Source organism: Oryctolagus cuniculus, chromosome 3 (genome assembly GCF_964237555.1).
Source record: "Oryctolagus cuniculus chromosome 3, mOryCun1.1, whole genome shotgun sequence".
Taxonomy (NCBI): Eukaryota; Metazoa; Chordata; class Mammalia; order Lagomorpha; family Leporidae; genus Oryctolagus; species Oryctolagus cuniculus.
The window spans coordinates 116844337-116866212 of NC_091434.1; the positions used below are offsets into that span (position 1 = coordinate 116844337).

Sequence of the window (21876 nt, forward strand, 5' to 3'; positions counted from 1 at the left end):
AGTGTCTTACTCCAGCTTTAAAATGAATCGTGAAGTCAGGTGATGGAAGTACTCCAACTTCATTCTTCTCTGGTTTATTTTGGCTCTTCTAAGTCCTCTATTTTACCCTGTCAATTTCAGAACCAATTCTTCAATTTTGATCAAGAATACACAAAGTCTATAGGTTGATTTGAGAAGAAACAACATCTTAACTATGTTGAGTTTTCTGGCCATGACCAGGGTATATACCAGTATCTAGTGTTTCTTTATTTACTTAGGCCTTTCTCTCAAAAAATATTTTATCAGTATTAGTCTATAGGTATTATACATCACTTTTTCAGACTTAACCCTAAGTATTTCAGAGCTATGATGCTATTGCACATTGTTAATTTTTAAAATTTTAATTGAGGTTTATTTATTGCTAACGTATATTCATTTAATTGAGTTTTCTATATTGACCTTGTATTCTGGATCTTTGCTAGGCTTACTTTTTAGTTCTAGTGGCAATTTTATAGATACCATTGAAGTTTCTACATAGATAATCATAGTGTTTGTAAACAAAGACAGTATTATTTTTCCCTTCCAATTGAGACTCCTTCTATTTATTTTTCTTGCCCTATTGCATGGCTGCAACCTCTAGTGGTGAGGACAGACACACTTGCCTGATTTTTGATATTAGAGGGAAAATATTCAGCCTCTTAACATTAAATATGATATTTAATTTAGGATTTACATAGATTCCTTTTATCAAGCTAAAGAATTTGCCTTCAATTCCAAATTTGCCCAGAGTCTTTGTCAGCAATTACTATTGCATGGTGTCAGTCTTTTTCTGCATTGCAACAACTATATGGATCTTTCATAATTGTTCCTTTTTTAATACTCTTAAGAGAGAGTAAAAAAAAGCAACTCTAAGATCTTCAAAAACTGTGTATCTGATAAAGTACTGGTAGTAACAAACTAAAATTCAGTAATATGTAAACCAAACACCCAATTTAAAAATAGGCAAAAATTTTGACCACTTTCCCAAATAGAAGATATCTAGATGGCATACAAAACATTTAATATTATTAGTCATTAGGGAAATGCAAACAAACTATAAAAATACCATTATATGCCTATTAGAATGGCTAAAACTAAAAAAGAGTGAATGTAACCAGTGTATAGGTGAAGCTGTGAAGAAACTGCAACTCTCACACTGGTGGACATGTGAAATACTAGTTATTGGGAAAACTGGAAGTTTTGTTAAAAAGATTTATTTATTTACTTGAAAGGCAGAATTACAGGGAGGCAGAGGCAGAGAAAGAGACAGAGGTCTTCCATCCGCTGGTTCACTCTCCAGATGGATGCAACAGCTGGAGCTGGGCCTATTTGAAGCCAGGAGCCTGGAGCTTCTTTAAGGTCTCCCACATGGGTGCAGGGGCCCAAGGATGTGGGTGCAGGGGTCCTAGGACTGGGGCCATCTTCTACTGCTTTCCCAGGCCATAGCAGAGAGCTGGATTGAAAGTGGAGCAGCCGGGATTCAAATCAGTGCCCATATGGGATGCTGGCACTGCAGGCAGTGGCTTTACCTGCTACACCACAGTGCTGGCCCCAAAACTGGGAGCTTTAAAAAAAGTTAAATAGCATCTACTTCCTGATCTAGCCACGCCATGCATAGATATTTTCCTAAGAGAAATGGAAAATATGTGCATAGAAAGACTTGTACACAAATAAATGTTCATTCATAACAGCTTTATTTGTAATAGCTCTAAACTGAAAACAACTCAAATGACCAGCAATAGGTGACTAGATAGATTGTAGCATATCCATGGGACCAAATACTAATAAGTACTGAAAGAATGAACTATTGATTGTGGAACAGCATTGATGAGTCTCAAAATAATTACGCTAAGTAAAAGAAGCCAGACAGACTACATATGACATGACTCCATTTATATAAACCCTAGAGAACAGAAACGCATACACAGTGATAGAAAGAAGATCAGTGATGGCTTGGGTAGGGGGTTGTGGAGAGGAGCAGGAGACAGACATTACAAAAGGAGCACAGGGACCTTTTTCGGTAATGGGTAGTATCTTGATTGTGGCGATTGTTTGACAGGTATACATGTATGTCAAACATACAGAATTGTACACTTTACAAGTATGCAATTTATTGATGCCAACTCAACCTCAGTAAACTTGCTTTAAACCCTTACTTTTAAGGTAATATAAACACACAGAAAAATTCTATTATAGAAAATCAGAAAGGTCTTTAAGGAAATGGAATTCTTAGAGCATCTGACATCTCTACATGAAAACATCTAACATTGAAAACTATTGCTTGAACATATTTGATTTAACATTTGGAAAAACTTAAGGATGGAATCATAGAAAACTGAGCCAATGGGAAAATAAAGGCCATTATCAACTTCAGAAAAACAAATATTGAACATGAAAGGAAACACAAGTATAGTAGATGACTTGTCTTAGCTGTAAATATATGTACATTGTCATTGAGATTTAGGCATTGAGCATAGATTTAACAAATAATAAGTTAAATTTGGGAGAGTAGGATTGGGGGATGGGAGAAGGGAGCTGCATCCTCATGTTCCATAAGAGAAAAGTTTGTCTTCTAGAATCAGTAAACCAAAAATGGCAGCATAAACACCATGTCATCACATCAGAGGTAACAGCCAGAAGGAAGGTGTAGAAGAGGTTAGAAGTGGGTGTCCCTGGAGAGGGAGGGTACGGGCTGCCCTTATCCTTTTTTACTTTAAATATTGGGTTGTTTGGTTTTGTTTTGAGAGAGAGGGCACTCCCATCCACTCATTTATTCTACAAATGCCTATAAGGGCCACAGCTAAGAGCCAGGAACTCAATCCAGGTTTCCCGCGTGGGCAGCAGGGACCCAATTGCCTAATATTTCATAAAGTACTCATTATAGCCCCTACAAAAGCTACTTCAGTTGTTTTGCTATGACAAAATATACTGCTTTATATTCTGCTAACAGTACGCTTTGTAAATATTTCTTTAGGGTAAATTGTGACTGGGGGAGCAAGGATCTCAAGCAAGGGAACTGGCATCAAAACAGAAGAGGTAAAAACTGAAACATAGATCCATGGAACAGAACAGAGAACCCAGAAATTCATTCCCATACAGCCAATTGATTTTTGACGAAAAGGCTCAGTCCATACAGTGGAGTGAAGATAATCTCTTCAACAATGGGGCTGGCAAAACTGGATGCATATATGTAGAAGAATGAAATTAGATTCATACCTCTCACCATAGACAAAAATCAACTCAAGATGAATTAAAGGCCTAAATTTAAGACCTGAGGCTATGAGGTTGCTGGAAGAAAATGTCAGAGAAACACTTCAAGACGTTGGAGAGGACCCCCCCCCCCAAACATAGGCAACAAACACAAAACTAAACAAATATGACTACATCAAACCCAGAAGCCTTTGCACAGTAAAAGAAATATCAACTTCAATAGACAGTTCTCAAAAGGAGAAATACAAATGGCCAACAAATATATGAAAACGTACTCAACATCACTAGCCATCAGGGAAATGGAAATCAAAACCACACTGAGGTATCACTTCACTCCTCTCAGAATGGCTAAGATCCAAAACACAGAGAGTAACAAACGCTGGGGAGGATGTAGAGAAAGGGGAACACAGTGTTGGTGGGAAGATAAATGAGTGCATCCGCTGTGGTAACCGGTGTGGATATGTATTAACTATTAGAAATAGACTTGTCATATGATCTAGCAATCCCTCTACTGGGGATATACAGGAAAAACTTGAACACAATGAATCAGAGAGATGCCTGCACCACCATGTTTATAGAAGCACTGTTCACAATAGCTGAAATTTGGAACCAACCAAGGTGTCCATCATCAGATGAATGGATAAAGAAAATATGGTATATATACACAATGGATTATTACTCAGCTATTAAAAAAAAGAATGAAATTCTACTATGTGCAGCAAGATGGATGCAACTGCAGGACACCAAGTTGAGTGAAATAAACCAGACTCAGACAAATACTGCATGTTCTCCCTTGTATGTGGAAGCTAAAATTTAAAAAAAAAAATAAAGAAGGAAAAAAGGAAGAAGTGTCTGCATATATCAGTATTGCTCCAAATATAATTTTGTAAAACTTTTATACTTTCGTCAAAAAAATTGTTAAGAATGTTATACTACTATAGTGTTAATGATCTGTGATTATCTTAAAGTTTACTGTATTTGGGTAAAAAAATAAAAACAACACAGAATAGGTGGCACATCAGAGGTATACAGTTGTCCTCCAATATCCATGAAGGATTGGCTCCAGGACACCCACAGACACCAAAACCCTCAGCTGTTCAAGTTTGTTCTGTAGAAAAGCATCCTATTTGTGCATAACCTGTACACATTCTCCTACAGTTTTAAAATCATCTCTAGGTTACTTATAATACCTAATCCAATGTAAATGCTGTGTAAATACTATACTGTCCAGGGAATAATGATGAGAAAAGTCTGTGTGTGTTCAGTACAAATGCAGCTTAAAAACAGTTTTTTTAGCCTGGGGTTGGTTGAATCCACAAATGCAGAGCCCATGGATTTGGCGAGCTGACTTTGTGCTGCAAAATTCCCAGTCTCACTGCAGGCTTGCTAGCTGCCCTTCCTTCGAGTGCCTTCAGAGGATGGAGTCAGCTCTTCTGCCTCAGGCGGAAACGCTGAAGATGTGGGATCTTCAAAAAGTTCATGGAAAATACATACTGTGAAAAACTATGCATGGGTTTCAAATATTTCCCACAACAAAATAAACATTTTCTAATTCTGTTTCCTGCTTTTTTGAAGTGCCCTTTTTAGAAAAATTATTTATTTGAGAGGTACAGTAACAGACACAGAGAGGGAGAGACGGACAGTAAGGTCTTCCATCTGCTGGTTCACTCCCCCAAATGGCCACAACAGCCAGAGCTTGGTCTATCCCAAGACAAGAGCTTCTCCCGGGTCTCCCATTCCGGTGAAAGGGCCCAAGGACCTGAGCCATCCTCTACTGCTTTCCCAGGCCATAGCAGAGAGGTAGATCAGAAGTAGAACAGTCAGGACTAGAACCAGCGCCCATATGGGATGCTGGTGCCGCAGGTGGAGGCTTAGCCTACTGCGCCACAGCGACAGCCCCTTGAATACCCTTGTGTATTAGTTCTATAACTTAGGCTCCTCTTCAGTGTTCGATGACATCCAGAGCTCTGGGGTCAGATGTTCCTGCTGGGTGACCTTGGACAGGTGTCCTTCAGTGGTTTCAGTGTTTCATCTATAAAAAAGGAGAGGAGAGGAGAGGAGAGGAGAGGAGAGGAGAGGAGAGGAGAGGAGAGGAGAGGAGAGGGGAGGGGAGGGGAGGGGAGGAGAGGAGAGGAGAGGAGAGGTGAGGAGAGGAGAGGAGAGGAGAGGAGAGGAGAGGGGAGGGGAGGGGAGGGGAGTGGGAAGGAGGGGAGGGGAGGGAAGAGGAGGGGAGGGGAGGGGAGGGAAGGGGGAAAGAGGGTCGGTGCTGTGGCATAGCAGGTAAAGCTGCTGCCTACAATGCTGGCATCTCACATGGGCGCTGGTTAACATTCTGGCTGCTCCCCTTCCAATCCAGCTCTCTGCTATGGCCTGGGAAAGCAGTAGAAGATGGCCCAAGTACTTGGGCCCCTGCACCTGCGCATAGGAGACCTGGAAGAAGCTCCTGGCTCCCGGCTTCGGATCGGCGCAGCTATGGTGGTTGCCGCCAACTGGGAGTGAACCAGAGGATGGAAGACCTCTCTCTCTTTCTCTCTCTCTCTCTCTCTGTAACTCTGACTTTCAAATAAATAAATAAATCTTTAAAAAAAAAGAAATCAATGACATTTACATAAAGTGGACAGCTATGGAAGGATCAACCTGTATAAATGCTCAATTATGCTTGGCCCATGGTGGGTACTGTTCCTTCAGCTGCCTGGCGAAGTGAGTCTATAAAATCCACCAAGGTGGAAGTGAGTTTGCAGAAATGTGATTTATCTCCTTTCCACCCAGCACTTAAAAATCTCTGCATCAGGACTTTGCTTCCCTTTCTTATTTGTATCCAGTTTGCACAATCCTCTCAGTAAACTCCTTTTGTGATCAGAAATGACACAACAGGAGAGATAATAATAGCTTGGGAATTTTACAGACTGCTAATAGCGCAACTCCAGGCATTTATGTTGTCGACAGTTTCACCACTCTCAGTACCCAGCTCGGACTCCTGAGTTCCCAGATCTCAGCCTTGTTCAGGAGGCAGCACAAAGAGTCAAATCAAATGACGGGAGGGATCAAGCTGGGTTGCTTTTACATGGTACCTCCGCTCAAAAAATGTTTCGGTAGACCCAGGGGCAGAGTTAGGAGCAAGCAGAATCTCCCTGCAAGGGAGGGGATGGATGAGGCCTTGTCAAAGACTCTCAGCTCCAGGTCTCTCCCCTCTACATGAATCCAACCAGTTGGTAGTCTGTTCTCCCTACCAACTGTGCCATTCTTGGGAGGATGGATGCCTAGGGTCAGGAGCAGCTGTTCACAACAGGGCCTCCTTTGGGTATGAGTTGCTGATGGAATCTCTTGCTCTGTGTATCAATCTTTGATATGTTGCAAGCAACAGAAGTGGATGGATGGCTGATCTCAGCTGAGAAGGAAATTCCTGGAAGCCTGTTGGGATGCTAGTAAGACTGCTAAGACAGGCCTTGGAAAAGATCAGGGGTGGGGGTGCCAGAACACAGCGAAAATTACACCTTCGAACTTGTCCTGTGAGGACACATCTGCTGCCACCATTGCTCCTGCTTAAGGGGTCAGGGAACGTTTGGCATTGAGACCCCTTCCAGCTGCTGACCCTTCCCTGGGGTGATCTTTACTCCTCCTTTAAAGTGTGTGTCTGGGGGCCAGCATTGTGGTGTAGCAGGTAAAGCTACTATCTCCGACACTGGCATCCCATATGTGCACTGATTCCTATCCCAGCTGCTCTACTTCCAATCCAGCTCCCTGATAATGGCATGGAAAAGGCAGAAGAAGATGGCTCAAGTGCTTGGGCTCCTGCAGCCCATGTGGGAGACTCAGATGAAGCTCCTGGCACCTGGCTTCAGCATGGCCCAGCCCTGCATTTGTGGCCACCTGGAGAAATGGAAGATTCTCTCTCTCTCTCTCTCTCTCTCTCTCTCTCTCTCTCCCTCTCTCTCTCTCTCTCTCTCTCTCTCTCTGTAACTCTGACTTGCCTCTTCAGCCACCTCCGTAGTTCATGGTTTCTGCCTGTCATTAGCCCCTCCAAGGTGGGAAGGACCAAACATTGAAAGGGCACTCAAACACAGGTCAGTCTAAAAAGTTTATGTGCTCAGGATTTTTTGCTTGCTTATTGCTATTTGCCTTAAAAAATATTCCTTGGTGCAGAAATTAAAACATCTGGGGACTTCCGCCCTTTTGGCTCTCTGAGCACCACCATAGCGGTCGGCAAGAACAAGCACCTTATGAAAGGCGGCAAAAAGGGAGCCAAGAAGAAAGTGGTGGACCCATTTTCTAAGAAGGATTGGTATGATGTGAAAGCACCTGCTATGTTCAACATATGAAATATTGGGAAAACACTGGTCACGAGGACCCAAGGAACCAAAATTGAGTCTGATGGTCTCAAAGGTCGTGTTTTTGCAGTGAGTCTTGCTGACCTGCAGAACGATGAAGTTGCATTTAGAAAATTCAGACTGATTACTGAGGATGTTCAGGGCAAAAACTGCCTGACTAACTTCCACGGCATGGATCTTACCCGTGACAAAACGTGCTCCATGGTCAAAAAACAGCAGAGCATGATTAAAGCTCATGTTGATGTCAAGACTACCGATAGCTATTTGCTTCCTCTGTTCTGTGTTGGTTTTACCAAAAAACGCAACAATCAGATATGGAAGACTTCCTATGCTCAGCACCAACAGGTCCGCCAGATCCGGAAGAAGATGATGGAAATCATGATATGGGAGGTGCAAACAAATGACTTGAAAGAAGTAGTCAATAAATTGATCCCAGACAGCATTGGAAAAGACATAGAGAAGGCTTGCCAATCTATTTATCCTCTCCATGATGTCTTCGTTAGAAAAGTGAAGATGCTGAAGAAGCCCAAGTTTGAATTGGGAACACTCATGGAGCTCCATGGAGAAGGTAGTAGTTCTGGAAAAGCCACTGGGGATGAGACGGGTGCAAAAGTCGAACGAGCTGATGGCTATGAACCACCCATCCAAGAATCTGTTTAAAATTGACTTTAATAGTGACAAAAAATGTCCTATTTGTGATGGTTTGCTTAAAAAAAATAACATTTGGGATGCCTGCATTTTTTTTTTTTTTTGGACAGGCAGAGTGGACAGTGAGAGAGAGAGACAGAGAGAAAGGTCTTCCTTTGCCATTGGTTCACCCTCCAATGGCCACCGTGGCCGGTGCGCTGTGGCCGGTGCACCGCGTTGATCCCATGGCAGGAGCCAGGTATTTATCCTGGTCTCCCATGGGGTGCAGGGCCCAAGTACTTGGGCCATCCTCCACTGCACTCCCTGGCCACAGCAGAGAACTGATGCCTGCATTTGAGTACCTGGATTTGAGTCCCAACTCTGCTTCCAACTCCAGCTTCCTGCTAATAGCAACAGGTGATGGATCAAGTAGCTGGGAAACCCAAATTGGATTCCCAGCTCCTGACTTCTAAAAGACCCACCCTTGGCTATTGTGGGCATTTGAGGATTGAATCAGCAGATGAAAGATCTCTATCTGTCTCTTTCTCTCTCCATCTTTTTGCCTTTCATTTTTAAAAAAACGTTCTTTTTCAGAAATGAGTGAAATTGATTACTGTCCCCCCAAAAGAGGTTCAATAACTATTGGATTTGAATTGGTGTGAATTGGATTCTTGAGGAGTAATTCAACTATTTTAATTCTGAAAACAGTGAGCCTCTGGCTTGAATAAGAGTCAGTTGCACTCCTTGTAGTTAAGACTGATGAAAGTGATGCCTTACCCAAAGCAATGGGGAGTACAGAATCAGTGGGTACACGTACCTGAGAGTTAAGCAGGAAGAGGGTTCTAACGAAGACATCATGGAGAGGATAAATAGATTGGCAAGCCTTCTCTATGTCTTTTCCAATGCTGTCTGGGTTCAAAGAAGGCCCTGGAAATCCTTATGCAAAGCTAGGGGAGTCCGAGTTGTTCAACCATATGCAATAGCATTGAAATCTAGCCAACTTAGCAAGAAGAAATTTATTGAAAGAATTTCATGTCCAGACTTGATAGAAAGAACTGAACTTAGTGAAGAAAGCAAGCAGAAAACAGGGCAAGGCTGCTCAGGTGGCAAGAACAACCTGCTCAGGACAGCACTGCTAAGAAGGAGTAAAACCCTAATTATTTTTAGATAATTGTCCCACTGCTCAAGACCACGGCAGGGACCTTGCCAATTCTTTGGGTGAGTCACAGCAGGGCCCCTGATTATAACTGCAGCGGACTGAATACCAACCAGAAAGGGATAATTCTGGTCAAGGAAACTGGGATGCTGTGGGGGAAGGGAGAGGGACTCTGGCCAGTACCCCGAGCCTGTGTGTGTCCACTCCAGCAGCCCTTAGCAAATACGTGGTACACCTTCACTCTGTTCTGCAGAACTAGAGTTCTTCTCCACCTGAGTCGGAGCCCGGCTCAGGTCCCATGGTCCAGTGAGTGCTGTTCTCACCCTCCTGACTTCAGCCTGACTACATCACCCTGCCTCCCACAACCCCCACCACCCCCACCCAGGAGCCACCTGGCGCCCTTCTACAGCCAATGTGAAGTCAATACGACTCAAGAATTCTGTTTGGATAGACATTGCCAGCTGTCTGCCATGATGTAGCAACCACTGATCGCCGAACTACCCACCCATTAGTCACATCCAACAACCGCTCACTGCTCCCTTCCTGCTCAGAGCCTCCGGCAACTCTGGAGCTACACGAGTTCAGACAAACTCTTCTTCATGCTGCTTTTCCGGTCCCTGTGACCATTCCACCCTCAGTGCTAGTGTCTAGAAATGAAAGTGAGAAGGAGAAGAGAAACCTCAGCCATCACTCCAGCCCTGGGTCCTGTTTCACAAGCACTCGCTTCTGTATTTCTTCATTCATTCTTGGACCTCCCAGGGAGTTTTGTAACACTGAAGAGCTGCTGAATGAACCCTGATTATCCCCAAAAACTGTCCCTCCAAACTCAGACTTCTTGGAGACAGTGGGGGCAGGGGCAGGCTTGAGGGTTGAGAATAAAAGATAAACATCCGTACTCCAGGTTCACTAGCTGTTAAGCTCCTGCTGTCCAGCAAAGGATGGTAATAGGTCTTTCTAACCAATCTGACTTTTTTTTATGGTGGGAAAGTATACATAATATTTATCATTTTAATCATTTCTAAATGTACCTAAGTTGCGGTGGATTGTGCTTTCATTGTCATTCGTCTCCAAGTATTTTTTTATTGTTTATTTATTTGAAAGGCAGAGTGACAGATAAAGAGATAGGAAGAGATCTACCCACTGCTTCACTCCCAACAAGATTGCATCATCCAAGGCTGTGCCAGGCTGAAGCCAGGAGTTGGGAACTCCATCCAGGTCTCCCATAGGGGTGGCAGGGGCCAAAGTACTTGAGGCATCCTCATGACCTCCCAGGATGCACACTAGCAGGAAGCTGGATTGGAAGTGGAGCAACCTGGACTCTAGCCAGGCACTCTGATATTGAAAACAGGTAGCCCAAGAGGTGGCTTTAACTTTAGTGTCCCAATGCCTGCCTGCTTCATCTCTGTACATTTTCTAATTTACCTTGTGACTTTTTTCTTTGCTCCACAGGTGGTTTGAGAGTATTCTGTTTGATTTCAACACATTGATGAATTTTTTAGCTTTCCTTCTGTTGCTGATTTCAGACTTCATCCTATTGTAGTTGGAGAAGACATTTTGTGTGATACCCATCTTTTTAAATCTGTTGAGACTCTCGAATGGGCCAGCATGTGATGTATCCCGGTGAGCGTCCCCTTTGCACTTGGGAAGAATGTGTATTCTGTTGATGTCGGATGGAGTTGCTGCATGTGTCTGATGGGTCCAGGTGGTATATTGTGGTGTTCAAGTCCTCTGTTTCCTTACTCATCTTTTTTCTTATTGATCTGTTCATTTTTGAAGCTGGGGTATTAGAATATCTCTTTCTCCCTTCAATTCTGTTGAGTTGTGTTTCTTATATTTTGAGGGTCTTTTATTAGATCTGTCTGTGCTTCTATAACAAAATGCCTGAAAATGGGTAATTGATAGAGAATAGAATTTATTTTCTCACAGCTCTGGAGTCCAAGATCAAGGCACCAGCAGGTTTGAGCACCTACTAGGTGCTCACTCTGCTCCAAAGAAGGCTGTGTCCTTGCCTGTTGGAAGGTGAAGGGCAAGTGAGTGGAACATGACGTGAAGCTTTGTGTAAGGGTCTTAATCCTGTTCACAAGGGTAATCACCTAATCACCTCTTAAAGGCACCACCTTTTTTATAAATATTTTTTACTTATTTGAAAGGCAGAGCGACAAGGGGAGATAGAAGGAGAGCACACACATGCACAAGAGAGAGAGATCTTCCATCCGCTGGTTTACTCCCTCAATGGCCACAACATCCAGTTCTGGGCCAGGCCAAATCCAGAAACCAGGAGCTCCACCCTGGTCTTCAACATGAGTGTCAGAGGTCCAAGTATTTCCTCCATCTTCAACGGCCTTCCCTGGTGCATTACAAGGAAGCTGGACCAGAAACAGAGTAGCTGGGACTGGAAGTGACATTCTAATATGGGATACCAGCGTCACGAGCAGTGGTTTAAATTCCTGCAACCACAGTGCCAGCCCCAATGACCCCACCTCTCAATGTCATCACATTGGCCATTAAGTTTAAACTCCTGGATTTTGGAGAGGATATACTCAAATAGAACCACCTATTTTAAACTGTTTAAAATTGTTCTATCTTCTTGCTGTATTGAATGTTGTATCAGCGCATCATGTCCATTTTGATCTCTTGTAACCTTTTTATATTTTGAATTTATTTTTTCTTTTCTTTTCTTTTTTTTTTTTTTTTTTTGACAGGCAGAGTTAGACACAGAGAGGGAGAGAGAGACAGAGAGAAAGGACTTCCCTTTCCGTTGGTTCACCCCCCCCCCAAATAGCCGCTTCGGCTGGCGCGCTGCGGCCGACGCGCTGCACCAATCCGAAGCCAGGAACCAGGTGCTTCCTCCTGGTCTCCCATGCGGGTACAGGGCCCAAGCACTTGGGCCAAACTTCACTGCCTTCCCCGGCCACAGCAGAGAGCTGGACTGGAATGGAGCAACTGGGACAGAACCGGTGCCCCAACCGGGACTAGAACCCAGGGGTGCCGGCACCGCAGGCAGAGGATTAGCCTAGTAAGCCACGGCACCGGCCAGAATGTATTTTTTCTGATATCAGTATAGCTACTTCTTTTTGCTTGTTATTTACAATGGTACATTTTATTACATCCTCTACATTTTACTACATCCTCTCATTTAAACCCATTTATGTCTTTGAATCTAAACTGAATCTCCTGTAGATGGCATATATTTAGGATCATGCTTTTATTCATTTTGCTAAGCTCTGCCTTTGGAGTGGAGGATTTAATCCATTTATATTTAAAGTAATCACCACTAAGGAGGGGCATCTTCTGTGTTGCTGCTTGTCTTCCATGGGCTGATGGTTTCTTTATGCCTCAGAGTCTCCATGACTCTTTTCTTTGTGTTTAGTTGACTTTTTTTTTTTTCTTGTAGCAACATGTTTTGATTCCCTTGTCATTTTCTTATATGTGGATTCAATAGATATTTTCTCTGTGGTTACCATGGGGATTACATTTAACATCCTGAAGTTATAACAATCTAATTTGAATTTACAACAACCTAGCTTCAACAACATACAAAACTCTCTTCCTACTGCATCCCATCTTCTCTCCATTACTGATGTCATAGCTTAACTCTCACATGTTGTGTGTCCAGCAATACTGATTTTATACATTTATCTTCAATCATGTAGAAAATTAGTTATAAACTGAAGTTGCATGAACACTAGTTTTTCTAATCGCCTCTATGTTTCCTTCACTGGCACGCCTTATTTCTTCGCCTGGCTCCACATTACCATCTAGCTTCCTTTCATTTCAACCTGAAGGACTTTCTTTGGCATTTGTAACAACCCACTGCCTTCTGATCTCCAAGGTTTCTGATGATCTGTCAGCTAAAAATCTTACTGAGAGCCCTTGTATGTAGTGAGTCACTTCTCTCTTGATGCTTTCAAGGTGCCCTCTGTGTCTTTTAAAATTTCATTACAATGTGTTTTATTGTGAGGCTGCCTTGACAAACATCTCTGTTGTATTTTTTTCACTTTAGTTACTGTACTTTTCAGCTCCAGAACTTCTTTCTGGTCTGCCTTTATATTTTCTATCTCTTTATTTTATTCTCATTTTGTCCATGCACTGTTTTCTTGCTTTTGTCCGTGTCTGCCTATAGCTCTTTGAGTACCTCTAAAAGAGCTGTTTTAAAATCTGCCTAGTAAGTCCAATATCTGGGTTTCTTTAAGTACGTTTTCTGGTCATCTATTTTTCTGTCCATTTATTTTATTCCTTTCCTTTGAATGGGATATACTTTCCTTTTGTGCTTATTTTGTTGAAAGAATAACATTTCAACCTTTTAATGTGGCCTTTTTTTGTTAGTAAGTTAGTTTGTTTGTTTTTTTTTACCCTGATGGGGTATCCCTGTGATGAGAATGAGCCTAAGATGAAAGCTTTGCTGGTCTTTCCTGAGCCTACTCTTTCCCTGGGCATGCACAGTGATTTTTTTTTTTTTTTTTTGACAGGCAGAGTGGACAGTGTGAGAGAGAGAGAGAGAGAGAGAGAAAGGTCTTCCTTTTGCCATTGGTTCACCCTCCAATGGCGCGCTGCGGCCGGCGGGCTGCGGCCAGCGCACCGCGCTGATCCAAAGGCAGGAGCCAGGTGCTTATCCTGGTCTCCCATGGGGTGCAGGGCCCAAGCACTTGGGCCATCCTCCACTGCACTCCCTGGCCACAGCAGAGAGCTGGCCTGGAAGAGGGGCAACCGGGACACAATCCGGCGCCCTGACCGGGGCTAGAACTCGGGGTGCCGGCGCCGCAAGGCAGAGGATTAGCCTAGTGAGCCGCGGTGCCGGCCGTGACTTTCTAAATGCCTTCATATACAAACTGGCGTTTGAATGTCCACACAGGTGCAGCTCCTTTAAGTCTCCTGAAAGCTGCTCAGCTGGTGGAGGTTAAAGCAAAGACATACAGCATCCGTCCACAGCCAGAACACAGAACCCTGCTATTTGTATGACAAAGTCTTTATTGCTCACTCAGACAAGTTGTCCCCTGACAGATGCAAATATTCAAATAAACACCAGAGTTTCAAAACAGTCACCTGAGACTAAGTATAATTGTTGTGCAGGTGGAGAGAGAGAGACTCTTACTGCCTCTACTGTACTGTTTTCCCTGATAGCACTCCTAACTTCTATATTAACAAGAACACTCTGGCTAATATATTCAACATGAACTCTGTAGTAGCAAGGACAGAGAAGTCTGAAGATTAATTAGAATGGTGGCTTGTTTGGGGCTGGTGCCGTGGCGCATTAGGTTAATCCTCTGCCTGCGGTGCATATGGGTGCCTGTTCTAGTCCCGGTTGCTCTTCTTCCAGTCCTGCTCTCTGCTATGGCCTGGGATAGCAGTAGAAGATGCCCCAAGTGCTTGGATCCCTGCACCTGTGTGGGAGACTGGAAAGAAACTCCTGGCTCCTGGCTTTGGGTCAGACCAACTTGCTGACTGTTGTGGCCATTTGGGGAGTGAACCAGCAGATGGAAGGCCTCTCTCTGTGTCTCTTCCACTCTCTGTCTGTAACTCTACATCTCAAATAAATGAATAAAAATCTTAAAAAAAAAAAAAGAAATGCTGAGTGTGAATTTTGAGATGTCTGATATGGAAATACAAATTGGGAATCATAACTTTAAAACTGTGGGATTAGTTAACATCCCTCAGCTAGGTGGATATTCGTAGAGCGACAACAAAGGTTAGAAACATTATCTTCAACCTTAAGACTTAAGGAAAAGAGAGAGGTGGACATTTGGCGCAGCAGTGAAGATCCTGCTTAGAACATCCACATCCCATATTGGAGGCCTGAGTTCAAGTCCTGGCTCTACTTCCAATTCCATTTCTTGCTAATGTGAGCTCCCTGTGGAGTTAGTCACAGGTGAAAGATGTCTTTCTGTCTCTCTGTCTCTGTGTGTCTCTCTCTGATTTTTAAATAAAATAAAAATAAAAATAAAAAACAATTAAAGAGGTAGAGAAAAGAGAAGGAATCAGTGCAACACACTGAGAGAGACCAGAGGGTAGGAAGCATTTCAGGAGACTGCCGAGCCCATGAAGCGCTCCTGACGAGTAACGAGGACTAAAACTTAGCCATGCGATGTTACCACGTGGCTGTACTAGTGATATCTTTCAAAACAGCTATATATTCATTTTTATGTATTGGAAATGTGGAGAGAGAGAGAGAGAGAGAGAGAGAGAGAGAGAGAGAGAATCTTCCATCTGCTGGCTCACTTCCCAAATGCCCGCAATATCTAGAGCTGGGCCAAGCCAGCCCAATAGGGCAAGGACCCAAGTACTTGAGCCATCATTTGCTGCCTCCCCGGGAGCACATTAACAAGAAAAGCTGGATTGGAATCAGAGGCAGGACTCAATCCCAGGCACTCAGCTCACACTGGATCCAGCCAAACCTGCTGCACCACAGTGACAGCCCACATTTGTTCGTGATACTAACACGAGAAGCTTTGGTTGAGTGATGGTGATGAAAGTCCCAGTAGAGTTGATACAAAAGGACATGAGAGGAGGGAAATTAAAGACAGTAGGTATGGACAACTCTTTTAAGATAGTTTATTAAAAAGAGAGGAAAAAATTGGGTAGATTGTAGGGGAGTGGATAAAGAGTAGGTGTTTTAGGATGGATGGTATATATGCCAGGCAGTTGGGCAAACTCCAGCCGAGACTGTAGAATCAGTGTTGTAGAGGACAGAAAAGGAAGAACAATAGCTGTTAATTGCCCCTGCACAGGTGATAGGGGTGGGATCTAGAGCACAGGTGGAAGAGTTGGATCTTTTCAAAAGTTGTTTTGTTTTTCGTCTACTTGAAAGGTAAAAGTCAGAGCATGCATGTGAGAGAGATCTTCTATTGCTGGTTCACTCCCCAAATGCCCACAACAGCTAGGAGCTGGGCCAAGCCAAAGCCAGGAGCCCCATGTGGGTCTCCCACGTGGGTAGCAGGGACCCATGCACTTGAGCCGTTATCTGCTGCCTCCCAGGAAGCATTAGTAGGAAGCCGGATTGGAAGCGCAGTAGTCAGGACTTGCAATACAGGCATCCCAAGAAGTGGCTTAACCTGCTGTGCTACAACGCTTGCCCCAGGAATTTGGAAAGTTCATCTTGGTCATAGCAAGGCAGGCAGACTCTTTGGTGCAGCTGTCATTGGTGGTGAGAGTCCAGAGAATTTTCCTTCCAGGTGCTTGATTTTTCTCAGTGAAGAGGAGGGCAAGGTTATGAGCCAAGAGAGGAGACAGGAGAAGAAGGGAAGAAAAGTCTCCGAGAGTTGCTTGAGATAGTGAGTTGAATAAAAATTACCCTATGATTGCCAGACAGGATTAAGGTTCATTTCCAGTCCATGTCACAAAATTAAAGCAAGACCATCAGCCCAATCACAGGGTTAGTTCCAGCTGCATGGAGGGTTGGATCTGTCCAGGGTTGGGTTTTGTACCAGGAAGCAAAAAAAAAAAAAAAAAAAAAAAAAAGAGGGACTGGGGAGTGGAGTGGGGATGTGTGTGAGGAGATGGTTCTAAGGCTAACTGTGAATTTAACCTGATCAGGTGGGAGAGAAAGGACACGAAGTGGATAAGAGCCATGGGGGGTGGCAGGGTAACAGATCAGAGGCCCTCGAGTTAGTGAGTTTAAGAATGAGCTGGAACGATAGGAGGGGTGGCCAGAGAATGGAGTGGATGAACAATTGGGAAGGAATTGCGGTTATTAAAACCGACAAGGTGGAGTATGACCTTGGAAGCATATGACCGATGGAGTATGAATAGCAACTTCATTGGAGCGGATATGTCTGTTTTGTTTTGTTGTTTTAAAAGATATTTATTTGTTTGAGTGACAGAGAGAGGAAGACAGGGCTCCTATCTGCTGGTTCACTTCCTAATTGCCTGCAACAGCCAGGGTGGGGCCAGGAATTCACATGGATAGCAGGAACCCAGTTACGTGAGCCAACACTGCTGCCTCTCAGGGGCTGCGTTAGCAGGAATCAGGAGCTGGAGCAGGGTGTTGAAGGCAGGGACTCTGGTAACATACACAGAAATCTCAACCACTAGCTCAGCCCTCGTTCGTGTTTTCTTTACTGGAGCCTGGAACATCGTGAACACACAATAAGCACTGGTTGCTGCGTGAGTGAGGAAGGACTAACTGCCACCTCCTCAGCAGTTCTCACGGATTCTGTGGTTTCTCCACTTCCTCCCCACCCCCCACCAACTCTTGCTCCAAATTCAGGGTTGCTAAGGCAAACTTGATCTTGGTCCTTGGTTCAACTGGGAAGCCTGCGGAGTTTCTACTAGCAGCTCTCGCTCTTCTTTCAGGGTGTATTTAACACCTTCTATGAACAGAACTCTGGAGCCTGGGTGCACCTGCTGTCCCCAGCCCCCCAGACTTGCTCCAAGAAAGGTATAATGCTGCTCACTTACGCATCAGCCCGAGTCTCTTTCTTCTCATGGGAAGAGAGGCAGTTTTTTACTTCTCGTTTTTGATGAGGGGAATTCAAGGCTTTCCCTCCAGTGAAAATAGAGGCCAAGAGGGCAGGGGATGGAGTCTGGGGTCAGGAGAACTTGTGCCCTTGAAATCAGACAAGGGAGGCCACTATCTTCCAAGCCTTTGCCCTGTCTGTGCCCAGGCTGGGAGCAGTGGGTCAGTGGAAGAGTCTCACTCTAGGCCACTTTGCTTCTCTTTCCTGCTGTCTCTTCTCAGGGAAGACACTGCAGTCCAGAGCCTGTGTAAGGAAATGGTCTGCACCTGTCCCTGGGCGGTGGCACCTCCAGGCCTTCAAAGGTGAACTTATATGAATTGGGCCAACGTCCAACAGCAACGACGCTTACAAGATCTTCCTTTAACTTTACCTAGGTATAATTAATGTCCATGTTTCATGTGTAAAGTGCAGTGAGTTCTGTAGCCTGTGCCCCAATCAAAACACAGAACCCTCTTATCTTCCCAGAAATGTCCTTTGTTCTTCTCTGCGGTCACCACTCCCCTCCCACCACTCCCAGACACCGTGGCTCTGGCTTCGGCCACTTTAGATGACTCTTCTTATTCTGGAGCTATAGGTAAACAGGACCATCCAATGTGAGGGTACTTCAAAAGCATCATGGAAAATAGACTTGGGAGATGTGGACTTCCCTGCAAAAATTTTGAAATCCAGGCAGATAAGGGGGCTTTTAAAAAATTCATGGAAAAGTTTTAAGAAAAAAAAAGGTGCATGGATTCCAAAAAGCTTATACACCAAAATCAACTTGTCTTTCCATTCTGTTGTGAATTCCCCCCACATAGCCTCTGTGATTTTGAAATTCATCCATGTTGTGGCTTTTTTATGTCTGGTTAGTGTTCTGTTGTATGGATATGCCATTGATGGTCATTTGTTTATTTTTATTTAATGGAAAGGGAGAGAGAGAGAGAGAGAGAGAGAGAGAGAGAGATTGTCTATCTGCTGGGTCACCCCCCCGAATGGTGGCAATGGCCAGTCTGGAGCCAGGAGCTAGGAGCTTCATCTGAGTCTCTCCCATGTGGGTGGCAGAGACACAAGTGCTTGAGCCATCATCTGCTGCCTCCCAGGATGGCATTAGCTGAAAGCTGGATTGGAAGTGGAGGCAGGACTCAGTCCCAGGCACTCCCACACAGAAAGCAGGCATTCCGAGCAGCAGCCTAACCTGCTGGGCCACACACCAGCCCACTTAGGAGACCCGGACTGAGTTCCAGAAGGTTAACTTCAGTCTGGTCTAACCCTGGCTGCTGCTGACATTTGAAGAGTGAACCCGCAGATGGAAGATCTCTCTTGGTCTCTGTCTCTATGTCTCTCCACCATTCAAATAAAATAAATATTTTCTTTGGAAAGATAATAAAAGAAAAGAAGCAGGTACAAAAAGCAGCTTTATAAAAATAAAAATAAAAGCACTGTATTAAAATATCACCTGTCTTGATGTCTAAATCTTCTGCACTCAAGGCTAAGACGTGCTGACTGCCTCCCAGTCCCACTGCAATCACTCGGCTCTGAAGGGTGGCTGGATTTGTCTGAGTCAGATAGAGCAGCCATTTATGTCTGAACAAGGGATGCTTATCAGTCATTTCCCACAGCTCCCCTCAGGGCCCCCCCGCCCGGGATGGAGTCTCGAGGGTGCCCACAGGTTGCCATGGCTGCATGCCAATGCCGCGTTATCTGCTGGGAGCCCTAAGCCTGGCTGTGCATCAGAGCTGCTCCAGAGCTTTGGCTGAAGCCAGGGCCTCAGCCTAGAGGTGGGGAACATGCATGTGTGTTTTCCTAAAGCTCCCCTGGTGCCAGCCTCTAAGATTGGGGCCCCTGGATTAAAGCAGATGGCAGAGGCAAGGGCCCTGTGTTCCTCTTCTGATGCCAGCCTTCTGGAACCGTGAAGCAAGCTACAAGTCATCGTGAGTGAGGAGTAACGCATGGGGAATGCAGAGCACCCTTGCTGGCATAACAAAGCATCCTCAACAACAGGAAATGCTCCTAGAGGCTCTGACTTTGTCCCGAGGTTCAGAGAAGTTAAGGAAGTCAGCCAAGGGCACACAGCAACTTAATGCAAGACTTAGATTTGGGACCCAGGTGTGCGGGGCCTCGTTGCCAGAGCTGAAAGGACTATACGGGACACCCACCCAATGCCCTCTCCAAGAACAACAGCCCTCAGCAATGAGCCCGGGGCATTTTCAAATGAGCAGCCTCCAGACTCCCATGCGGGTCAGCCCCGGGGCTGAGAAGGCAGAACAAAGTAGGGAGGCAAAGCCAGCCTCAGGGGCCAGCTCTGGCCCGGGGGATTTCTATCCCACAGGGGAAGCCCCCTGCCACCTCCTTATCTGGCCCCAAACCTCTGTTTGCAGCTGCCAGCTGTCTTCACTTCCTTCCTTCCAGTTCTCTCCTTTAACCTCTCCTGTCCCAGCTTCTGCTCGCAGCCCTCTGCCCAAACCAGTGCCTTCCTGGATGTGGAAATGAGGGGCACCCCTGGGAACCACTGCCTCTCCGGGGACGGCCAGGAACTGGCTGGCCTGCGGTTCATTCCCCTTTCACTTTCTGCTGCGCCACAGGCCCAAGACAAATGCTTGGCCAGGCTGAGTGTCCGCTCCCAGCACCTCTCCTCTCACCTCTGCTATTCCAATTAGAGCTACTGTCCCCTGGGACCCCTGTACCCGGCCAGTCTGCCTCAGTGAGCCTGCATGCACTCTCTTTCCTGCCCCAGGCTCTCACCCTGTCTAGTGTCCAAGGGTCACTCCCCTGTTGCCCCTTTCGACTCAGCTCTGGTAGACCTTGATTCAGAGTGTCAAGCTGTTTATGATATGCCCACCCCTGCCCATGTCTGCTGCTGGCCACATCTGTCCTACCAGCTGGGAGCCAGCTCCACCCTGCTTATGGGACCGTGAGCATCTTTCAGGTTGTATCTTTATCTCCCTGGCACCCAGCAGGGTCGCTGTGTCTCCATTGAGAATAACAGCGACATGACCATCTTAATTGGTTTTCTTAGACTAAACACAATAGCTCAGACTGTGGAAGTTATAAAGGAAAAGATCTATTTTAGCTCATGGTTCTGGGTCAAGGTCAAAGAGATGTATCTGGTGATGATCTTCTTGCTGGCAAAGTCCTGAGGCTGCTTAAAACATGTCAAGGTGAGATGGTAGTATTTGTGTGCCTGCGTGCACATGTATATGTACATGTGTATGTGCATGCATGTCTGTGTACATGTGTGTTTCTGTGTCTCCATATTTATTTATTAATTGGAAAGACAGAGTTAAAAGAGAGATCATCCATCCACTGGTTCACTTCCCCAAATAGCTGCAAAGGCTGGAGCTGGGCTGGTCTGAAACCAGGAGCCAAGAGCTTCTTCTGGGTCTCCCACACAGGTACAGGAGCCCAAGCTTGGGCCACCTCCCTCTGCTTTCCTAGGCACATTAGCAGGGAGCTGAATCAGAAGTGGAGCAGCTGGGATTTGAACCAGTTCCCATATGGGATGCCGGCGTCGCAGGTGGCAGATTAACCTACTCTGCCACAGTGCCACCCCAGTGTGTCTCCTTTTTTTTTTTTTTTTTTTTTTTTTGACAGATAGATTCAGACAGCGAGAGAGAGACAGAGAGAAAGGTCCTCCTTCTGCCAGTTCACCCCCAAAATGGCCGCCACAGCCAGAGCTATGCCGATCTGAAGCCAGGAGCCAGGTGCCCCCCACCCCGGTCTCACATGCGGGTGCAGGCGCCCAAGCACCTGGGCCATCCTCCACTGCCCTCCCGGGTCTCAGCAGAGAGCTGGACTGGAAGAGGAGCAACCAGGACAAGAACCCGACTCCTACATGGGATGCTGGCACCACAGGTGGAGGATCAGCCAAGCGAGCCACAGCACCAGCCCTATGTCTCCTTCTTATAAAGCCACCTAGATTCAACCATCAGGCTTTACTCTGGTGACTTCATTGTATCCTGATGACCCCCAAAGGCCCCACCCATAAACACCAGAGTCGGATTCAGTTCCTACCCTCTTACGTGGCACAATGGGGATGAAATTGCAACATGCCTCTTCATAAGGGGCAAACCATAGTAATGAACAAAGATTTTTTTTTTATCACATC

The 21876-nt window shown here is 45.2% G+C and overlaps 1 pseudogene; it reads left to right on the forward strand.

Moving 5' to 3' along the window:
* LOC100342961 (small ribosomal subunit protein eS1 pseudogene) overlaps window positions 1–8216 on the forward strand; it is a 41451-nt pseudogene extending 33235 nt beyond the window's left edge.
* Window positions 8217–21876: the final 13660 nt, after the last annotated feature.